Source organism: Macrosteles quadrilineatus, unplaced genomic scaffold (genome assembly GCF_028750875.1).
Source record: "Macrosteles quadrilineatus isolate MER2022 unplaced genomic scaffold, UCM_ALF_1.0 Scaffold_2__2_contigs__length_208266976, whole genome shotgun sequence".
Taxonomy (NCBI): Eukaryota; Metazoa; Arthropoda; class Insecta; order Hemiptera; family Cicadellidae; genus Macrosteles; species Macrosteles quadrilineatus.
The window spans coordinates 83,062,923-83,084,686 of NW_026542595.1; positions in this window are offsets into that span (position 1 = coordinate 83,062,923).

Sequence of the window (21,764 nt, forward strand, 5' to 3'; positions counted from 1 at the left end):
GCCAGGCCATAGAATATCTGTATTGTGTCAATTGCATGCAGAGTCAACCTACCTTTACCACCTGGAGTCTTCCCATCAGCAAGAATCTTTTTTGAATTTTGTTGTTTGTATGTCCTCAAACGCTTGCCCATCCGCTTCTGGACGTGGCCCACACACTCCATTTTCTCAATTTCAAAATCTGGCCCATAGGGTTTCAGTTGATTTATTGTTTCAAACCCTTTACAGTCCCCGTCCCCCAAGTAATACTTGTATCGTATTCCATAGTTCGGTTCCGACCGCTCAAACACCTTTGTCACTCCCTGTACTTCCATTCCACCGCTTGTGTCGGAATAATTGGCAATACATTTGGGCCCGTGGTCTTTGTCTAATCTTCCCTTACATTGGCAGAATTTGGACATGACTTCTACATCAATTACCTGCCCAGTTGTTATGCTGGTGGCGGTAACAACACCGTTGAGTGATGAGAAACCGCGTCGCTGCCAGCTCCCATCGAAGGCACATGCAAGGTCTCGATCTCCGTCATTTTGTTTGACTGCCGTCTCAACCGCTTCTTTCATTGATTCTACACACACCATTTCAGTTAGGGATCCTAATATTTTGTTGTACTTGGCGAATTTTGAAGGTGTGGGCAAATTCATTACGCCTGCGAATGTCTGTCCGGTTTCCTGGCCTACTCCGATGCTACGCAAAGCATACACAAAGCGGATGTTGACATCATACACTTTGCTCTCTTCATTAGTAACACCAAGCTTGACTTTAGCCAGCTGGCTATTTCTTTCACTACTTTTGACTTGACATTCAGTGCATGATAATGTGAGTGTACAAGCTAAGCCGATCCGTTTATCAACAGAAAGAACCAAATGGGCCATGACAATCTTTACAAACGGCTATTCTAGAAATGATTTTTTGAACAGCATCTAGATCTACAATATCATACTGAAATGATTCATTATCAAACTGCTGATATTCTTTGAAAGTGCTGCTAAGTTTTACCTTTGAAGTACTTTCTCTTTCGCCACTAGGCCTAGGTGCAGGCGGTGTTTTGTCAAGGTGCCATCCAAAGGCTTTCCTCCGTTTAAAAATCTTTGTCGATCTAGGCACTGTATGGAACAATAAACTAAACTTTCCACAAGTATTAACACGTAGAAAAGTTCACACAACACTATACTACAATAAAATTGAGGTTTCTACACTGAATAACAATGGTTTGGTTAGGATAAACACAAACGACTGCAAAACAATAAACAATAACACAGCTGTCTAAAGTAAGCAGTCAGGTGAGTTCAATGCCTTTATAATACTGTTGGCTGTGTAGCAGTATAACAGAAACAGTACTATAACAAATAAATAATAGCGTTAGTGTAAAAAAGAGACACAGGCTCGGTTGCGGCATGCTCAGTTCCTGATTTTGAGGCCTAAAGTATGAGCGCAAGCTGTCAGATATTATTTTTTTAAGCGAGTTTACCGTAAGAAAATATATGCATGTTATATATCATTGTAAAAAGGACATTTCAGTCTATTTATAAACCGCAAAAACGAAAAAGTGAAAAAAATAAAATTTTAAGTGGTCTGCTCCCCATATAATAAGGAAAATACACTGAAAACTTCCACTCGTACCTTATGGGTACGAGTGTGGTCTAAAGAATAATTTACATATTAAGCTGAAATAATTAATAGTTCCCTAACCCCTTAATCCCCCCTTCCTGAAAAAAATTAGAACATATTTTAAAATTACTTAAGCTAAAGAAAACTTATCAAGTCGGCGGTGGAGTCCAGCCTTGACCATGGCGCCTACACCCTTCTCAATACGAAACACGACTGTACTCTGTCTCTGCGCTTCCTACCCCCTCCCCCGTTCTCCAGCAGTCAGCTGATCTTTACCGTCTGATGCGTCGCCGCTGTGACGCAAGCGTCACAGTTTTAAGGATAGCCCAAACAGGTACTCCTTGGAATACACTTTTAAAAGTTGGTGTATCTTCTCTCTACCATAGACTGTCCAACCAAACCTTTTCCTTTTGGATAGCACCTCTATTTCTGAGTGTGAATACATTAATGGTCGATTATCATGCAAAAAAAAAAATAATACAAAAATAATACAGCGGCGTGTAGTGTGCCACAGAGTATGAAAAGGGTATTAGTTTCCCTTTAAAACTACAGACAAAGAGAGATTCCACTTAATATTCCTTTTAAGAAATAAATAAAAGGTTGTATGCAAATATTTTCAGATATTCCCAATACTATATCAACTTAATTTACAAATTTGTTTTTCTTTTTAACAAAAATAATAAAATTACCATGCAAACCATTATATTATATTATATTAGTTTTAAAAATAAATTAAATAACACAAATATTTGCAGAGAATATTGTACATGTCACGTATTATTATGAATGTAACACCACAAAAACATTGAAGCCTTAAAGCTAGTTATACAATAGCTAAGCCAATCTCTTCTCTATATTTTCTTAAATTTTCATTTTCAATAATTAATACTAATAGAAACATTCAAAAAAATTCTTGATTAATGATTTAAATAATTGCTTTAACAATTTTTCATGCGAGTAATTATAACATCTATATATTTAAATAATTAAAATTATCTATACATATTTTTATTTTCCGAGTCGGTCCTGCTCTTTTACCCGACCGATTTACATAATTTTGGCCTGATATTGAAAGTACAAACAGATTTGCCATTAAACATCGGCATTCATTTATCTGACGTCTATTTAGAGTTATGCACAATAATAACTTCCTCATTGTACATTTCTTATGGAATTTAAAATTTGGATTTCTTTTCCGAGTTCGTTTGGCTCTTCCACCCAAAGATTATCATTAAGGCCTTACCTGAAGCACACTGCCTAATCGCAAATCAACAATAATCACAATTATTTTAGGACTTGTCAATCAATCAATGATGCGTAACTCCATTTTTATGATTTTTTAAATTTTATGTCTTGATATTAAAATACTCCTTTCCTTTCAGATAATGATAGTTTTAATCAGCTAAGTTCAAGATGGCGTATTATTAATAGTTAAAGGTATATAGGGTGTGTAATCTGTATGAATTAATTTCACCACTATATGAACGAATATTTAATAATGATTTATTTACAAACGAATAAAGAAGTGTACTGAATCATAACATAGTCAAAACTAAATGTTTAACAAAACTAGCAACAGCTGTTACATAATAAATATTAAATAAAGTATAGACCAAAGGCATCACAGATGTGGCTAAGTTGACGCCACATCAGCCCCCCACAGAGACTGGAAGTCCAGGAAGCTTGAGCTTTACATTTCGACCGGACCGAGTTGTATTGTTTCTGAACAATGATGCCGGGTTTGGAGGCTTGAGGGATGTGTTTGAAGGTTGAGAAGCCTCTTTGATTGTTGGGTGATTACATTTGTCAGGTAACACATATGCAGGCTTCACCCTGTCTAAGCTCACTCTCACTTGTTTGCCATTCTGTGAAATTACTAAGGATTTTTCATCACGAGAAATTACAGGATATGGTCCGTTGTACGGAGGCTGTAGGGCACGTTTCACAGAGTCATCTCTTAGAAAAACATCGGTGCACTTTCTAAGGTCCTGAAATACAAAAGTTTTGGGTTTGACATGGCGTGAAGCTTGGACAGGTCTGATTGAAGACATGTGTTGACGGAGTCGTACAACATAATCAGAAGGATCTTCATGCCTGGGTCCGTCAACAGGGAGATAAACAATTCTCCTGGAAGTCTCAACTGTTGTCCGAAAACAATTTCTGCCGTTGATGCTTGAAGATCCTCGCGGTATGCACTTCTTATATCTAGGAGGACAATCAGAAGATCTTCCAGCCAGGATGAATCGTGATGACACATCAGTGAAGCTTTGAGATGACGATGAAATCTCTCCACCAATCCATTTGCACAGGGATGGTAACTGCAAGTCCTGATTCTTTCAGAGCCGAAAGTTTTTCCAAGGGACTTGAAGAGGGATGATTCGAATTGGCGGCCTTGATCAGTAGTTATTTTTGAAGGAGCGCCAAAACGAGAAAACCAGCACGAGACTAGACCTTCGGCGACTTCTTCTGCAGTAATCCCCTTTAAAGGATGAACCTCAGGCCATCTAGTGTAACGGTCTATGACTGTAAGACAGTATTTGTATGGTCCTGCTGGTGGTAACTGTATGAATTAATTTCACCACTATATGAACGAATATTTAATAATGATTTATTTACAAACGAATAAAGAAGTGTACTGAATCATAACATAGTCAAAACTAAATGTTTAACAAAACTAGCAACAGCTGTTACATAAATAAAGTATAGACCAAAGGCATCACAGATGTGGCTAAGTTGACGCCACAGGTATTACTCAATAAATTTGATTAATTCTCAGATATGGAATTTAATGTTAGATATATTTACTCAATTCTAATTACAATATCCTATGTGTTTCAATCTAAAAACCGTCCTCTCAATTCGTATTTACGTTAACAATAATATTAAGTCATGACCTACACGAGGGACACGTAATAACATAACAAGTCACTCCCTACTTCCCGCGAGCCTTAGCTGGGAGTACACTGGCTATGGCAATGGTAATTCTAAAATAATTGTAGCGATATTCCCAAAGCTGCGAAAACTGGCAACATTGTAGATAGTGTTTATTTTCTGTCACCCTTTTGAGGAGCAATTTATACACTTGATTAAATTCTCCCCTAATGTTAAGTTGCCTTTTACTTTAAACCATTGTATATTGGATACTGAAGTTGTATTAATAGTCAACCGTATTAGGTTGTATTAATAGGTTAAACCGTGTGACGTTCCCCAAATTACCACCTCTCCCTTTTCTATTGTCTTTCCCCTTTTTTACCCTGTAACATTTATGGTTTGTCACTTTACAGGCTATTCACAAATCGTTTAATGCTATACATTTGATAATTAATTATTTTACTGTGTTTGTTTGAGTGAGTCGTTTATTATAAATTCCTTTAATTTACTTTCATACACTTAATTCTATCAAATTCAGCACTTTCTATATACTGAAGCCAATCATAGCAATACATTCGGTGGCTCAGCGTTGTCTACCTAATGAAGTGAGATAAGGCCATCAGCACGATTGGATACAATCGCCAGGTTGTTCCGTTAGTTGAATGTGAACCGCAGCTGTCGAGTTTTGAGAAATCAATTGTCCGTTAACAAACTACGACACTATAGGAGAGACCTTAACACCAATCGGGACGTTCCTCGATTTCCGATGTGAAATTTACCCTAACATTTTCAATATCTAATACTGAAATTTGTTTAGTAACTATTTTTAATAGATGAAAGTCTACAAGATCCATTTTTATATTACATGAAAACAATTATTTCATTGTTAAACAGTTTTAGTTTTAATCTCCTGTGGCAAAAGAAAAGACTACACAACATTATATATCTATATCTTTAAAAAATAAATTAATGAGTTTTATGATACATTTACAATTTATTTTTTTGTTATTGTTATGAATAATATTGATGTTAAATGTTTACTATGACTTAAAAAATCTTCATTCAAACCTTACTTCTACAGTTTTCATAACTTACTTTTACTGCCCGTGGCATTTTATTCAAACACGGAAAATATTATTGAGTTCGATATTTAACTTGCTTGATATTAAACCACGTGTTGCTTGTTTCTATTCAACTAACAACATGTACACAATACACATGTCGCAAAATATCTTGACTATTGACAAATTCCACTACTGAAGTAATATCAAACAGCTGGGTTGGTAAATTTTCTTCATAAGAAATACATTGGGTGTTTGATGGTCTGTGGGGCAAAGCCCGAGGACTTTTATTACAGGAATTGGTGAAAGGGGGCGCCTATACAAAACATACAAAATTTTGACACATCGTTTGTAAAAATCCGTCCATAATTAACGGAGGAATAGTGTTTCGTAGAAATCGCGTTCACGTATATACATATAAGGATTCTAAATAAACATTGCGTCATTGTATTTCTTTTGACAAACCCTTCAAAATGAAGAGTCACTTAATAGGGGTTGATATTTTTGAAAAATAATTCACCTCCTACCCCCTACCCTTTTAGGGGGGTTTAAAAATGTTTTTGATGTAAACAATTGCGGAACCATTGTTAACAATCAATGCTACAAACAGAATATGTCCATCTATTTAAGTTCAAAAATAAAAATCACCCTGTATATGTGTGTGTCCGTGAACACAATAACTTAAGTAATCTTTTCCGATTTTTAAGAAATTTGGTTTGAAGGTGCAGAGGGGGTTTAAACTTGAATGATTTCGTAAACCATCGGACCATGGGAACGATGTTTTTGGGGTAAAATTTGGTTTTCTCATTTTCGACCTGAACATCAAATAACCCAATTTTTCTGTAAATAATGTCGAAGAACTTGGAAACAAAAATAATTTAGTATCTCCAAGTTGTTTGTACGCTTATTGGTTATAGAGAAAATAAAAAAAATAATCTAAAATCTCCACGTGGCAAATATTGTAAATTCTTGAAGTTTGCTTGTTTATGGATATATTTTGACCAAACTTGGTAAATTTGTTAATACTAAATCATTATTAATAATTGAACCAATTAAAAAGAGGACAAAATTTGGCGAATTTTAGACCAAAGAGTTGCTGACGAATTTTGTAAGTGGATTTGTTTTTACTGCAAGACCCCCCAGCGTATTTCTAATCAGAATCATATATGAAAATCCCAATAATTAAGCTTGGTACATTAATTAAACAACTACAACAATCCCACATCTTGTATGCGAATCATATAATCCAAATAAATCTACTGAATTTTCTCAGGATCGAAACAGGAACCTGAAGTCTGAACACTATAACCAAACTACTCAGTCACCTTGCTATATATTTATCATTATTCGGCTAAGGAGATTGAATTGCAAAATGTTAAGAATAACAATCTTAAGAAACGGTTTGTTCCGTTCAATAACACATTTATTTTTATGGTAGAGCGCAACACAGTTTTGTACCTTCACGAGGACACAAATATTACGTCGTTCACGGAAACATTCTCGCTTATGACCTTTTGTTCTGAAAGTATTCCAAAGTTCGTTTTTTACATGAGCTTCTATAATACTCCACAATATAATTACAATTTTATTCTTATTTCATTAATTTCAGGATTCTTTTTCTTATCAGTTTTTTCTATAGTCTATCTTTGTAGCCCCTTTATCAAGAATTGGATACTGTAACATTTTTTTGCACAAGTATGCATTTTTAATTAACAATGCATCTTTTTCAATACAATACATGTACTATTTTTAAATATTTAATGTTTACCGCCTAATCCGTTGATAATGTATTTTAAAGAGTGAATTCTTTGCTTGTAAAAATCACTAGACAGTTAGTATGAAACCCTCCACTTAAAAAACAGTTTGAGCTGTAAATAAAAATATATGTCATATATTTCTGAGGACGCGGTGGTGCTTAAACACTCGTGTGATGAGAACGAGCCACAGAGTAAATATTTGATGCTTAGGAATCGCTAGAGTCAGAGACCAATGAAGGAATTTCACTTGACCGAATTCCTTGTAAAAAAAAATACCATGCCAAAATAATATATTAACTGAAGAGTCTCTTGTTGAAATGAATCGGGATTTACTTTCCTTCAAAAAATGAATATGCTTCCAAAATTTAGTTTTCATATGGTATTATCTTTATCTTGGAGTTTGAAGCCTTTAAACAAAGAATCCTGTAAAGCAATTGGAAATCCAGTGTAAGTTGGTAGAAAGTCGAAGCTTTGATAACCTTGTAATATTTTCGCATTAATTTTATTCCCTCTTACTCCTGGAAAATAACATTATCTGTTATGTTTTGTCAAGACTTACAAAATGATACCAAACTCGACTATACTTGCTATTCGAAAATTTTGAGCTACCCCCAACCCCCCCTACCCCCGCTACCCCTAAGGGCAAAATTTTCAAAACTGACCATAATTATTGTAGCCCTTTATATCCAAACAAGTTGCCGCAAACCGATTTCAAATATCTCAAATAGTTAAAAAGTTAAAGAGGGTGCAAGTTAATTTCTTTGCCACCCTCATGGTTATTTGGATTTGAAACGTTTTAGGGCGCCATTTTGTTATTAGTGAGCCGATTTTAGTTTTCTTTATGTCAATGTTTATGTTTCGTCAAGACCTGTAAAATGATACTAAACTCGACTATACTTGTCATTTGAAAATGTTGAGCTACCCCCTACCCTCGCTACCCCTAAGGGCAAAATTTTCAAAATTGACCATAGTTATTGTAGCCCCTCATATCTAAGAAGGTTGCCGCAAACCGATTTCAAATATCTCAAATGGTTGTAAAGTTAAGTGGGGGTGCAAGTTACTTTTCAGCCACCCTGTATAATGTTGAGCTGTTTTGTTTCTTCTAATATAATATTACCATGTTGATCAAAGAACAGTATTAGTATTAGTATTGTATTAGTATTAGTATTGTATTAGTATTGTACCTCATTACTACATAGTTTTAGTAACTGAGCCAGTTTGTCTCTTAATGTTACATAGATTCCATCCCAAGTTTATTCTTGCAAACAAGTAAAATTTTGGGTAATAACCAGTCCCATAGTTGTAATAATTTGTTTCAAGGTATTTCGAATAGAATCATTTATTACACTTTTCCTTACAAAACTCACACAACACTGTGAAGGGAGAGAAGCAAGATAAGACCATATTAACCCGCTGACACTGCCGCGCTAATCTCAGAATGAATTTTGTATTTCGCTGCCAACGAGAAACCGTCGCGGTCAAAAGTGAAAGTGTGAATAAGACATGTATTTGTATAAGCCCTGTGAGGTTTTTCGTTATGAAAATTAGTATATACACATAGTTCCCCGCAATTCCAAGGACTATACACCTGTTAGAATGAAGCCCTGATTTTGAGAAGAATTTACATGTCTACAGTTAACACAATATCAGAAAAGATTAAATATTTGAATAACGCAAGCGATTCGAGCATTTATGGTTTTTAGCATCAAAACTGAACCCTGAGTTATTAAGTTACATTCTATCCCCATGTTAAATTTGTAGGCAGCTTTTTATAAAAATCGTCGTAGTTGAAGTGAGCCATACAGATTGCGCTGAGCTAAATTATTAAATTCTGCCGAATACACAATCTTTGAAAAGATGACTTATAGCAACAGTTATGACCCATTAACCGTATTGCATTCTGTGACTGGCTCACAACACTACATTCTGTTTTATAAAAAAAAAATGGCTGCAGCTGGTCCATATAGTTGGTTACATGCACTATTTGTTCATATAGTTCTTGGAGAAGCAAAAAGATCAATCAGATTTTAAACTGTCCTTCTACAATGTATGGATGGCAATTATTAAATTTCTATTTTGTTATTAATAGTTTATTTTGCCAAACAGACAGTATTTGAGAATTTTGTGTAGTTTACGTGATTATTTGTGTGGAGCGAAGTCAAAGTAATAGCTTATAGATATATAGAGTCGTTACTTCTATTTCATTGCTCATGTATATGTATCTCAGCGGTATGGTTAAGTAGGTGAATTTCATATGACCTTTAAGTATATTTGTTTCTTGAATATTGAGTTTGTAGTTTACTTGAAAACATATTCAATTTAGCAGAATATGTTTAAGAATATAGAAACATTAATATTCAATATATCATTTTGAATTATGAAACTGGATCAGACTGTTTATAAGAACCTATATAGGTGCTTATCAAACACATAATTTTAAGTAGTAACAATTTAAAATGTAAGGCGAAATTTGAAAGATAATAAACTACAAACATGTATTTAGTTATGTGATATTGTGTAGTGAATACATTTCTAAAAAAGCTATAGACAAATCCTCTGTTTTATTAATAAGTCCACCTGAAACATAATTGTCAGTAGAAAATCGTAATTCTTTTACAACTTCAGCAACAAAATACCTTTGTACTTAAAGAGCATCATTTCTACTTCAACACTCAATGTGTATTGGATAACAAATTGAAAATTGTTGTGTCTAAAACTTGGAGTCAAGTTTCCCTCACATACTTTAATTTGTTTTCTTTCCAATTTCCACATACTTTTTAGCCATAATAGAATGACGTTTTTACTCTCACTGTTAAAATGAAATCATCTTCTAACAAGTGAATTTCGCTCACATAAAAAAAAATCAAATAAACAACAAAAACAAAAATACACCCTCCGCAGCAAACCTAAAGACTAAGCGAATTTTAATTTGCCTGATTGGATTTTAATTGAAATATTTCCTTTTACATGTTATATGTATTCCATATTTAAATTCATTTAACTTTAACTAGTACTTAGCTTTGCTTCTACACGGAGGTTAATTAAGTTTGTTTTTTTAGTAAAATATTAATAGCTTAGTATAAAATAAATTACAATGGTAGAAAAAACATCTAAAATATATCAATAAATAAGCAAATTAGAACAGTTTACTTATTCTTCATGGGAACAATATGGTAATTTTGAATTTACATTTTTTTATTTTCTTATTATTGACCATAATGGCCCCATTTCAAAAAAAACATTTTAGTGTTATACCCAAATAACATGCATTTGATATAGGAAAATTAGGTTTTTTGTTATTTACACAAAAACAAAAAGAGATACAGTACGAAGTAAGTGTAAATTACAAAGTTGTTCAGAATAAAAAAAAATCCTATAAAATGATGTGCCTATTGACATATGTTTCTATTTGAAAATTTTCAACAATGGGCATTTGAAAATAAAAAAAAAATATTTTTTTGAATTTTTGTCGTTTAAAAAAAACCTTTACTTGTATCATATCAGAGTAAAGCTAATTTCATAACAAGTAAGAAAATTCAACCGGAGAAGGGCTAAGTGCATTGGTATAGGAAACAAAGAGTATTAAAAAACTATTGATAAAAGAAAACTACCTCCATTTTGAAACAGAAAAAGATAATTAATTTCTGTGTTCGCAAAAAATAAATCTATTAATACCTTTAAAATGGTTTATAACATAACATTTGTTAACTTTTGAGAATTCCGAGATTTGAACTAGTGACCCTCAGTTTTTGGCACACCCTGTATCGGAAAAAGTTAAAAATAATTTTACGTTATTCCTTGGGGTCGATTTAGTGTAAAATAATTTTATTTCATCCTTGAAGAATAATCCGTAATCAATTTGAGACACCTTTTCTGGGACATCCTGTATAGATAAATAGACGAATAAACAAATAAACATAAGTACACTTTTTTTGTTTTATTCTAACTACTTTCGTCAATCAGGATATTTTCAAGTGTTGAATTGACCTAATTCTTAATATAAACCCGTTCAAATTCATAGGTACATTGAACAGATTGTGATTTTGGCTTTTGAGGACATCAAAGCAAAATAAATAAATCGGTCCCGGGTCGAGGTCTTACAATATCGGTTACAGCTTATTTCCTACATGGAAAATTTAGTAAAAACTCATTTAGTTTCAAAATATTTTACTATCATGTTAAATATTTCAAATGGGTGCTGAAACACTCGTGATGATGAGGACGAGCCACAGAGTAAATATTTGATGGTTTGCATAGCCAGAGTCAGAGACAACTGAAGGATGTCAGTCAGACATATGATATGTTTACATATAAATGGCCTCGCAGCACTCACCCAACTTTGTTAACATTTCATTTACAAACATGTCCAAACGTAATAATTGTATGTTATCTTTAATTTAAATTCGGGTTTTTAATAATATCTATCTTTATTGCTATATTGTATTGTTAGTTTCATGTGGGGGAAAGAAAAATGTTAATAATAATTTAAAAAAAAAAACTATTTTTTTTAAATAACCAAGAAACAATCATACCCCAAAAACTCTTTATGATAATTTATAACAGCAAAATTCATCATTCATGTTTATTTAAAACCTAACGTTACGTGCTAGGTTCAAAACATGAAATTAGATAAGTTTTTTTTGGATATTTTATATTGCATAGTAAAGATTTTTTTTTCGTAAGTAGGTTTTAAACAAATGGGGCAGTGGACTCTTACCCAGCCGCATCTTAAAAAAAAAATAGCAGCATGCTACCCAAGTGTGGCTACACATAAGTGAAATAAAAACTCTGTCAGCTGGCAACATTACTCAACAGGAATTGGCCCCTTTCTTCAGGAACCTAATCACAAATTCCATTCACAATTGGGCGGGGAGTTGATTTTCTTTCACAACATTTTTGAACACAATGACTAATTCTAGGATACGGATAGGAACCGGCTATGATATTAGTGGATAAGGTAAAGACTATGACGTTGGTCTCAGATTTCAGCTAGGTGTCCTGCCATGGAAATACCTCAGTGTATGGATAGCTTTCATATTGTTTCCACTTGTATGGCGTTGTAATATTTACCTCGTATTAACATCTCCTCGACATGTAATGTCAAATATGGACCCAGTATCCACCACCAGGTCTCTATCACTCGAGGCATGTTCAGGAAAGTCGATAACCGCGTATCCTACAACATCACACACACATCACTGTAACTGAAAAGGCAATCTATATAAGGTCCTACGCCAAGGGTGGACAAAGATTGTCCGTCGTCTTTTATATTAGCACTTACACATTTTAGAGGTTGTTTGTACCTACTACACTACACATACAATATTGCTGAATCTATATGAATGTTTGTAGATTGACCTGTCATCCACCATCACCCCCATATTAGACACTGTGGATGGTCGATGAATAGCGCCCTTATCTTATACGATATGGTAGGTATATCTAGATACAGCTACAAAAGATTCTTCGCGTTAGGTTGTCTGAAGGAGCCGAGAAAGTATTTCCCGGTCATTGCCTATTGAGGAGAGTCTATGTTTACTACTTGTTTAAACATATTCTTTACTACCATCTTTAAACAACACCACTGGGAAAGAATATTTTTTTAATTAATGATATTATTGTATTAGTTTGTGGTTTTTAAATATAACAGACAGTATCCGCAAACTGACACATCTTTTCTTCCATTAGCTTATAATAAGATTCATTCCAACAACCCTTATAGTAAGTAAACAAGCTTTGAGTGTAACTATCATATTTTAAAGGGCAGATAAAAAAATAAATTGTAATCGATTTTGAACCGTAATTTTACAACATTTGCTGTTGTAATGGTTTTTTTGAAGTTAAAAGAACCATAACGTACTTAATTTTAGCCAAAATCTTTTCACTTGAATTAATATTTTTTTACCGTTAGAATTTTTTTGTTTATAATTCTATCAATAATAAACGAGTTTAAAGGAATATGCTTTTGTGTGGTTCATACCCAAACCAAGTAATCAAATGTTTACTTGCAACGAACTAGTAGATTAATTAGGTTACATAATTACATAATTGACAGTAAATTACAATACAGTTGGCTATAAAGATAGGGCCGATTTTTATACTACCTCACACTACTTCTAACATATTCATAGTAATTAATTATCGATGAAAATAAAAGCTGTTTTAGAATTTACCAACCAACTTAATTGGTTGAATACTTTAATGACTAAGGCATTGATTGCTTGGACTTGCACACCAACAAGCTTCATTAAAACTAGAGTTTATTAGCACGTGATTAGCAGTTGCAAACAATAACTTCAGTTAACCACAATGGTACTGGGGAGTATCCGGCACAACTGTAGTTGATCAATTATCTGATATTGAGTGTTACACTATAACACTTATAGTAACATAAAACTCACTATAACACCAGTAAATAAACTGGTCGAATGCTGTAATTTTAAATTTTAACCTATTATTTTGTCATTTGGCGTTGATGATTTGTTCAACTGACTTACATTATTATTTGTGCAGTTAAATGTTATGTTTGAAGGCTATGTGTATCTTGGATTTAGATTTTTTAATTTTTCGTATCGTTTGTAAGTAGTAGTATTTTAAGTTTTTAATGGACATAGATATAAAAAAAAATCAACTCAGCTATAGAGTCATAGATAATCAGCTCAGTTGAGATAATTATTAAAATAAATTAAAGTTCAAACTAATATTAAATCCATTTCATTTGGGTGTTTTTACAAATGCAACAAATTTTGGTGAGTGCTGTGAGGCCATTTATATGTAAACATATCGTCTGTCTGACTGACATCCTTCAGTGGTCTCTGACTCTGGCGATTGCAAACCATCAAATATTTACTCTGTGGTTCGTCCTCATCATCACGAGTGTTTCGAAACCACGAAAAATTAAACATGTAATATAATTAAACAATTTAATAATTCAATTGCAATTACATTTCTTGCATTTAGCGATTTTAAACTCTGCAAGAAGTCAAAATATTTATTGAAAATAACAGAAACCAAAGCAAACAAAGAGAAGGTTTTATACAAAGAATATGTTGTAATGGAATATCTATCCTTGACACCTAGATATGCTGATTCTTAGTTTGTTCAAACATTACAATAAATAGTTTTATATTTGAGCTTTAGGGACTTCTGTCCCTACTAGTACTTAATAAATCTGTAAAATTTAAAATCTTTTTAACATCATAATTTCAAATATATGTTTGCCATTGCGGTAATTTATTGTTAAATGCATTTATCTTTTATTGTACTGACTAGAGTCACTGTATGTTTTTACAAAATTGCATCATCAAAACACAGCAGAATCAAATATTTACCCCTGATAATATTTATTTCTGATTATTATCCCTTTTTAATTGGACCTTTTAATTGGTCATCTCTATTATGTATTGATTATTTTCTTACTTTCTCAGCATGTATTTTTATAAACTTATATCTTGTTTTTCATTTAAATCTTTAAATTAGATTAGACTATTGCAAGTATCAGAACTGTTACGGTAGCATAGATCAAATAAAGTTCATTATGAGACTATTTGATGAAGCCTTTTAGTTTTGTCAGTATGGTTTATATGGTGTTTTTCTTGAACTGGTGTTGGGCTTTTGTTCAGAAAGAAAGTCCATGCAGTTTGTAGGGCAATAACACATAAACGAATATTTGTCTTACAGCATAATAAACTTTGTCAACGCCAGTTATATTCCATCGTAGTTATATGTCAATGGTTTTGTTCATGGCTTATTTTGGGTGTGCTGAATTTGTACTTATTATATAATGGTAGCCTACGTTTTACTTATTATTTTACTAATACTCAATTAGGGAGATACTCGTAGGAAATATTTTATGTTAAATGTGTAGTGTTACTCTCTTAATAATATTTCCTTTAGTAATTCTGAATAAATACTTTTAGAATGTCACTCTGCATAGAGATGCAGGGCAGAAAATCCTTTTCTTAAAGTCGCTATCTTTGTTCTAGATGATAGCTTTTTACAATTACTTTTAAAGGAACACACTTTAAACACAAATGCGAATTGTGAACAATAACATGTAAACAAAGTAAATCAATGAAATAACAATACAACAATCTGCTGATAAATTTTTAACACATGTTTCATATGATCAGATTATGCATACCGGCAAACCCATTACTGCCATAAATCTTCAAAAAATCAAATTTTCTTGACCGTTGGTAAAATCGGTCCAGTATAACTGCATATTTAACTGTACAAAGTTGGAAAAAATGTTTCTAATTCAGAATTTCTAAGAAGTATAAATTTAGAAGTTGTTTAGCTTATTTGCAAATAACTTTTAAATTGTGAGGAAATCCACCAGTGGAAGTTGAATTATGATTAAGGAATAACACTTTTTTCAAATAACTACTATGTATTTCTTGAAAATACTTAATAAAGGCAGCCAAAAGCTGACTATAAATAGAATCTTGAAAACAAAAACCATAAAAAGGTTTTTACTTTTTCACCACAAATATTCAATAAAATCAAAGTTTTATGATTCAAATCTACTCGAATTAAGCTTTTCAACGATCTATTAATTAACAAAATCGGTCCAGTATAACTCTAGATTTAGTTATACAAAGAATTTTAAAATAGAATTTAATTAGTAGTAGATATTGAGCTTAATGTAAAATTCACTCACATAGTAACAGTTTATATTGCGTTATAAAAATAAAAAATAAAACAATGTCGATACTAAATACTTCCAAAACAAGAGGTCATAAGCGAGAATGTTTCTGTGAACGACGTAATATTTGTGTCATTGTAAACGTGCAATACAGTGTTCACTCTACCATAAAAATAAATTCATTAACAACTTAGAAAATATTTTCTTAATATTGTTGTGTTCACCCGGTTAACCAATTTTGCTATTTAATCGTCGTAGCTGAATGCTGATATATAGTTGGGTAGTGTAGATGAGTGGTTAAAGTGCTTAGTTCACTGGTTTGAACTTGAGAAAGGTTTTGATGGTTTTGATACGTTTCACGCACAGATCTGTGGTCTATGTGGACGGGCAATTTTAAAAGAGTCCGCCAACCTCAAAAAACCCCTACTGTCTTTGGCTTATTGATATTTTAAAACACCCTTGACTTCAGCAAGGGTATCTGAGTCAGTAACAAAGCTCCAGGAGGAATCCCACCCCATTCTACACTAATTCGTTAGTCATATTCGGGGCCAAATTTCCCTAATGGAACCTTCTTTTCATTGGCAAAATAATTATTATTCATTTTTATATAATATTAAATATTCAGCTTAATTTAAAGTATATATTTTTTAAAGCCTTTCCGTATTTAAAAGGCGGCCTTTAAGTCATTCCAGGTTGCTTTTGCTAAGACCGTAATATACCATGGATGTGGTTAGGTGAAATGCCTCGACTATAAATGAGATAGACTATAAACGGACCATTGATTCCTTACAACTCCACAACTCCGGTTCACATTCAAGTCGCACATTGTTGATGGAACAACCTGGCAATTGTGTCCAACCACTCACAAGACTTCATCTCACATCATTAGACAGACAATGCTTCCCAGAGTATATTGGTGTGAATCGCTTCATGCTGGGATGCTCAGTAAAATGATTCGTTGTGAAATTTTATACTAACAAATTGCTGCCCTCATATTGAGCACATTCGCAACACAATTGGAAAAAAACCTGTAATACAGAAATTGTGTTACTTTTCCTCTTCGATTTCTGCCTCATGTTTATTTGAGTTAATGTGAAACATGTTAAATAACATTTACTTATATTTCTACGTGGATCTTGCACTTGTAATACTCATGCGTTTTCACAACCGAAAAAAATGTAAGTGATCGAGGCTTATCTATGGTTTAAAAATGTATAAGTTGGTCCCATATATGATAGATTTCTGTAATATAATATAGTTTATCATTAAAACAACTAAAATTACAACCCTTGCTAAACAATTTATGTTAAAAAAGTTATTAATGTAACATAGTTCTTTCAATTGAACAAAACCCATGCGGCACTCAAATAGAAAAGAAGGTTGACAAGACAACATCAGATGTAAAAATGTGCGTAAATAAACATATATTTGTTTACACTCCGACAATCTAAATGATTTGCTATTCTCTTCGTGAATTGAATACTTACTTTAATACTTTCTTATGAAATGGCGACCGTACAATGTAGGTATTTTAATATATATAATGTGAATTAGTACCTTATGAATTAATAGATACAGATAAATGGTCCATCGAAATCTCAAAAGTACTTAGCTCGGTTTTTAATTAGAAATTAAAAAAAAATATACTATGAATTACTTTTATTATAAATTATTATGCTACTAAAACAACCTATATTATTATGCTTAGAGTAAAATATTATTATTTCCTCAACACAGCCCAGTATTACATTTATTTAACTACTGAGTGTCAATTTTGGTTTTTAGCATCCAACCCAAATTCGGAGTTTCTAGTTACATCTTCATTAAATAAACATAAGAGTTCATATTGTAAACAGAGGAGTCAATCGGTGTTAAATTGCCCTTTTACAGCATATGTATATCGATTAACATATAGTGCGTCGTAAAATTTTTTATCACATCATAAAAATTGTTTAAGACTTACATTTATTAAGAAATTATGATGTTTCAGGAATGAGTAACTATGTTCAGTCAAAGACTAGGAAGTTCAAAAAAATATCAGGCCATATCTTCTTTTTATTGTTCATGTATATTTAACTCTGTTATAACACTGAAAAGAGCAATTAAAATATCCTTTGAGCTTTTTTAATTGTATTGTTTTAGCGTTTTTTTTTCTTCTTGAATTTGAGCCAGTTTCTTGTGGTCGTTACTCTCATCAGGACTACTCGTAGTGTTTATACTCATTACTAATGTATCTAAAGTAAACTCCACTCAATCACTCCTCTATTATTGACCCTAGACGACAAGTCCTAATCCTGGCCACACAGATAAGCCTCTTTCATCTCTCCCGTCATATCTTGTGGTCGTTGCTCTGGTCAACACCACACTGTCCCTACTGAATTATTGACCCTATACTATAAGTCCTGGTCCTGGCCACACAGATAAGCCTCATCCATCACTCACCCGTCATATCTTGTGGTCTTTGCTCTGGTCAACACCACACTGTCCCTACTGAATTATTGACCCTAGACTATAAGTCCCGGTCCTGGCCACACAGATAAGCCTCATCCACAACTCTCCCGTCATATCTTGTGGTCGTTGCTCTGGTCAACACCACACTGTCCCTACTGAATTATTGACCCTAGACTATAAGTCCTGGTCCTGGCCACACAGATAAGCCTCATCCATCGCTCGACCGTCATATCTTGTGTGGTCTTTGCTCTAGTCAACACCACACTATCCCTACTGAATTATTGACCCTAGACTATAAGTCCTGGTCCTGACCACACAGATAAGCCTCATCCACTACTCCCCTGTCATATCTTGTGGTCGTTGCTCTCATCAGGTCTACCCGTAGGGGTTATACTTTTTGACCATCCTGACGCAATAAATCACATAATAAAATTTAATAGAACTAGAGGGGGGTCCTTAAAATTGTTACAAATAGTAAAAACTTCGATTTGAAGTGTTATGCGTAAATGATTTGGTATGTAAGTACTGTGGTTATTTGTAAATACATAAATTATAAATAGTAATTTAATCGGAGTATGGCAGTGTCATTTGTTGCAACATATGATATTCTCTAATGATACAAGTCTAAGTCCATTCATTAATATTTTAATGATACAAAAATTCAAAGATAACTCTTGCAAACAATTTATTATCAGTGATAACCTTTAAAATTAATTAAAGAAAAATCATATATAAAAAAACCTTTTAACCAATGTAACCTCGGACGTTTTATTTCTTTAAACTTCCTCAATGTGTGTTACATTACAAACAGAAAAAGTCCTGCTTTAAATATGAAAGAAAACATAACCATAAAATCATGGAGTGAATTTCTTGTATATTTATTCACATTGTTAGTATGATTAACATTCCAGCTACTTTAAAACTGTATTTTTTAATCTTTTTTAATCTTGCCGCTTATATCAAAATAGCCTCTTACAAATAGTTGACGCCACCCCCCATGAAACAAACAATTCATTAGGTTATAAAAAGCTATAACTTGTTAAACATTATACGTTGGCAGTAATACTGAACACTCGTGATGATGAGGACGAGCCACAGAGTAAATATTTGATGGTTTGCAATCGCCAGAGTCAGAGACCACTGAAGGATGTCAGTCAGACAGACGATATGTTTACATATAAATGCCTCGCAGCGTTCACCCAACTTTGCATTTTATTTTTATTTTAAATGCCATGGTGTTATGTTTACTTTCAACAATAATTAAGTAATTGCCTAGTATACTTGATTCATAAACATAAAACAGTATTATTGTCGGTTTTATACAGGAAGAAGTTAATAAATGTAGTACTAATACTTAAAATAATATGATATACGAAAAAGTTTGTTTCTAAAATAATCAATAAATTATTCATCTAAATAGTGTAAAGTTGAAGAATAATCTAATGCGTTTTAGCATATTTCGTACTTAGGGCCGAAAATGAATTTATGCCAGCTCGAGCACGTTTTTAAGTTCAAGACGAACTTAGACGATCGAGAGCTGCAAACCCCTTTCGGCCCGTGGTACAAATGCTATTTTTCACCACACTATACACAATTAGTTGATAAAATATATCTATACTTTTTTCACGAAAAATCCAAAATTTTTACAAACAATATAAAAACTATTTTACTATTTAACTGTAGCCTCACAATATACTTTGTCATAAAAGTTTAATGTACAGTTATTATCGTTGGAAAACACGAATCCCTTAGTGTATTCAAACACTTTCTCTTCAGAATTTAAGCTTTCATTCACATTATGGTTTTGATTATTATTCAGTTCCTGACACTCACAAATGTTATCGATGGTAAAGAAGTGGTCAGGGTTGTTTTCTTTATCCACCTCTACCTCCACTTCTGTCTCTTGCTTTTGAGCACGATTGTCTTTGATGTTGCAGTGTGAGATGGCATATCGACATTTTTAAACAGCTTTTTGGCAACTTCAAACTTTTCGCAATTGAATCTTCGACATGGCCCTCAGCAACCGACAACTATTTCAGCCTACACATCTCTTTCGGGTTAACAAATTGCCTCTTCCCTGAAACAATATTGAAGCAGACGCTCTGCGTAGGGCGAGTACGGTGTAGCTTTCAGGGTTGTCTAGTCCAAGGTACTCTTTTAAGTACGTTAGCTAACGCATTTTTACCAATATTTTGGGAAGTACACTTTCCCTGCCACTGAACCACACTTGATTTTGTCGTTCGCACCGATATTTGTATTTATTTTTCAATTTATCTGCATTTTTTCTTTGTTCACTGTAAACATTTTAGTTCTGATATAAATTTGTGTTAGTTTCTATGGATACGAAAATAAATTTCCATTTAAAATCCAACGAACTCTCCTTTCGTTGGATGATATAATAATTTCTTTCAAATCTATTATATTATTACAGTGATACGATCAAATTTTATGTAAACTGTTAAGGCCATTTACCAAATAAAAATATATGCTTATGGCACATGAAAATGAAGCTTAAGAGTGTGTAGATTTGCCGAAAAGTATTGATATGGACGAATGTCCTAAGGGCTCTGCCCCACAGGCTGTTTTCCAAAGGGATACTCCTGGCATACTTTACATGATTTAATTTAATTTAGTTAATGAAACAGCTGGTCAGTACAATGAACTGGTGTTTGTTTATTTACTAGAAAGAGATGTTTGTGATGCTTTATGTAGATTTAGGAGGGTTATGTTTGGTTTGAAAGAAAGTGTGTATACGTTTTGCAAAGAATTGCTCAAAGTTTCATTTGTAATTTATATAGTAAGCTGCATGTAAAGAGGCTTGACTAAAGTTGAAGAATTATGGTAAAACCATCGATCTCTATTATTACTAGAGATCGATGGGTAAAACATGTCATTCGTGAAGCATCAATATGAAGCAATTGGTGCTATTGCTACACTAAAGGTATGTTGTCATATTCTTTTGGATCTATTAACATCAAAAGTAGGGGTTTGAAAGTAGGGGTTTGAAAGTAAGCAGGTTTACACTTAAATCAGTTTATATTTTCAAACTAAATCATAGAGTTGCCGTATTTTAAAACAGACATCAGAATTACTTTAATAACTCTCTAGGTCACATTTTCTTCCCGTTGCAAAGCACGGGTATAGCAGCTTGTATACTACTAATTTACTATTTTCGTCGCTTTTCGATAAATGATGTGTTTAACGTAGTTCAATCGTTCTTTAGTCAATATAGCTCATAAGAAAACAGACCCACCAACGTTATTTTCTGGATCTAGAACCAATTCAACATTCTTAGAATATTTTAATGGAATTGTATCTCTTCCTGAATAGCAAAAAGAAGTTATTATTATTTTTCCTACAGTCATCCGACAA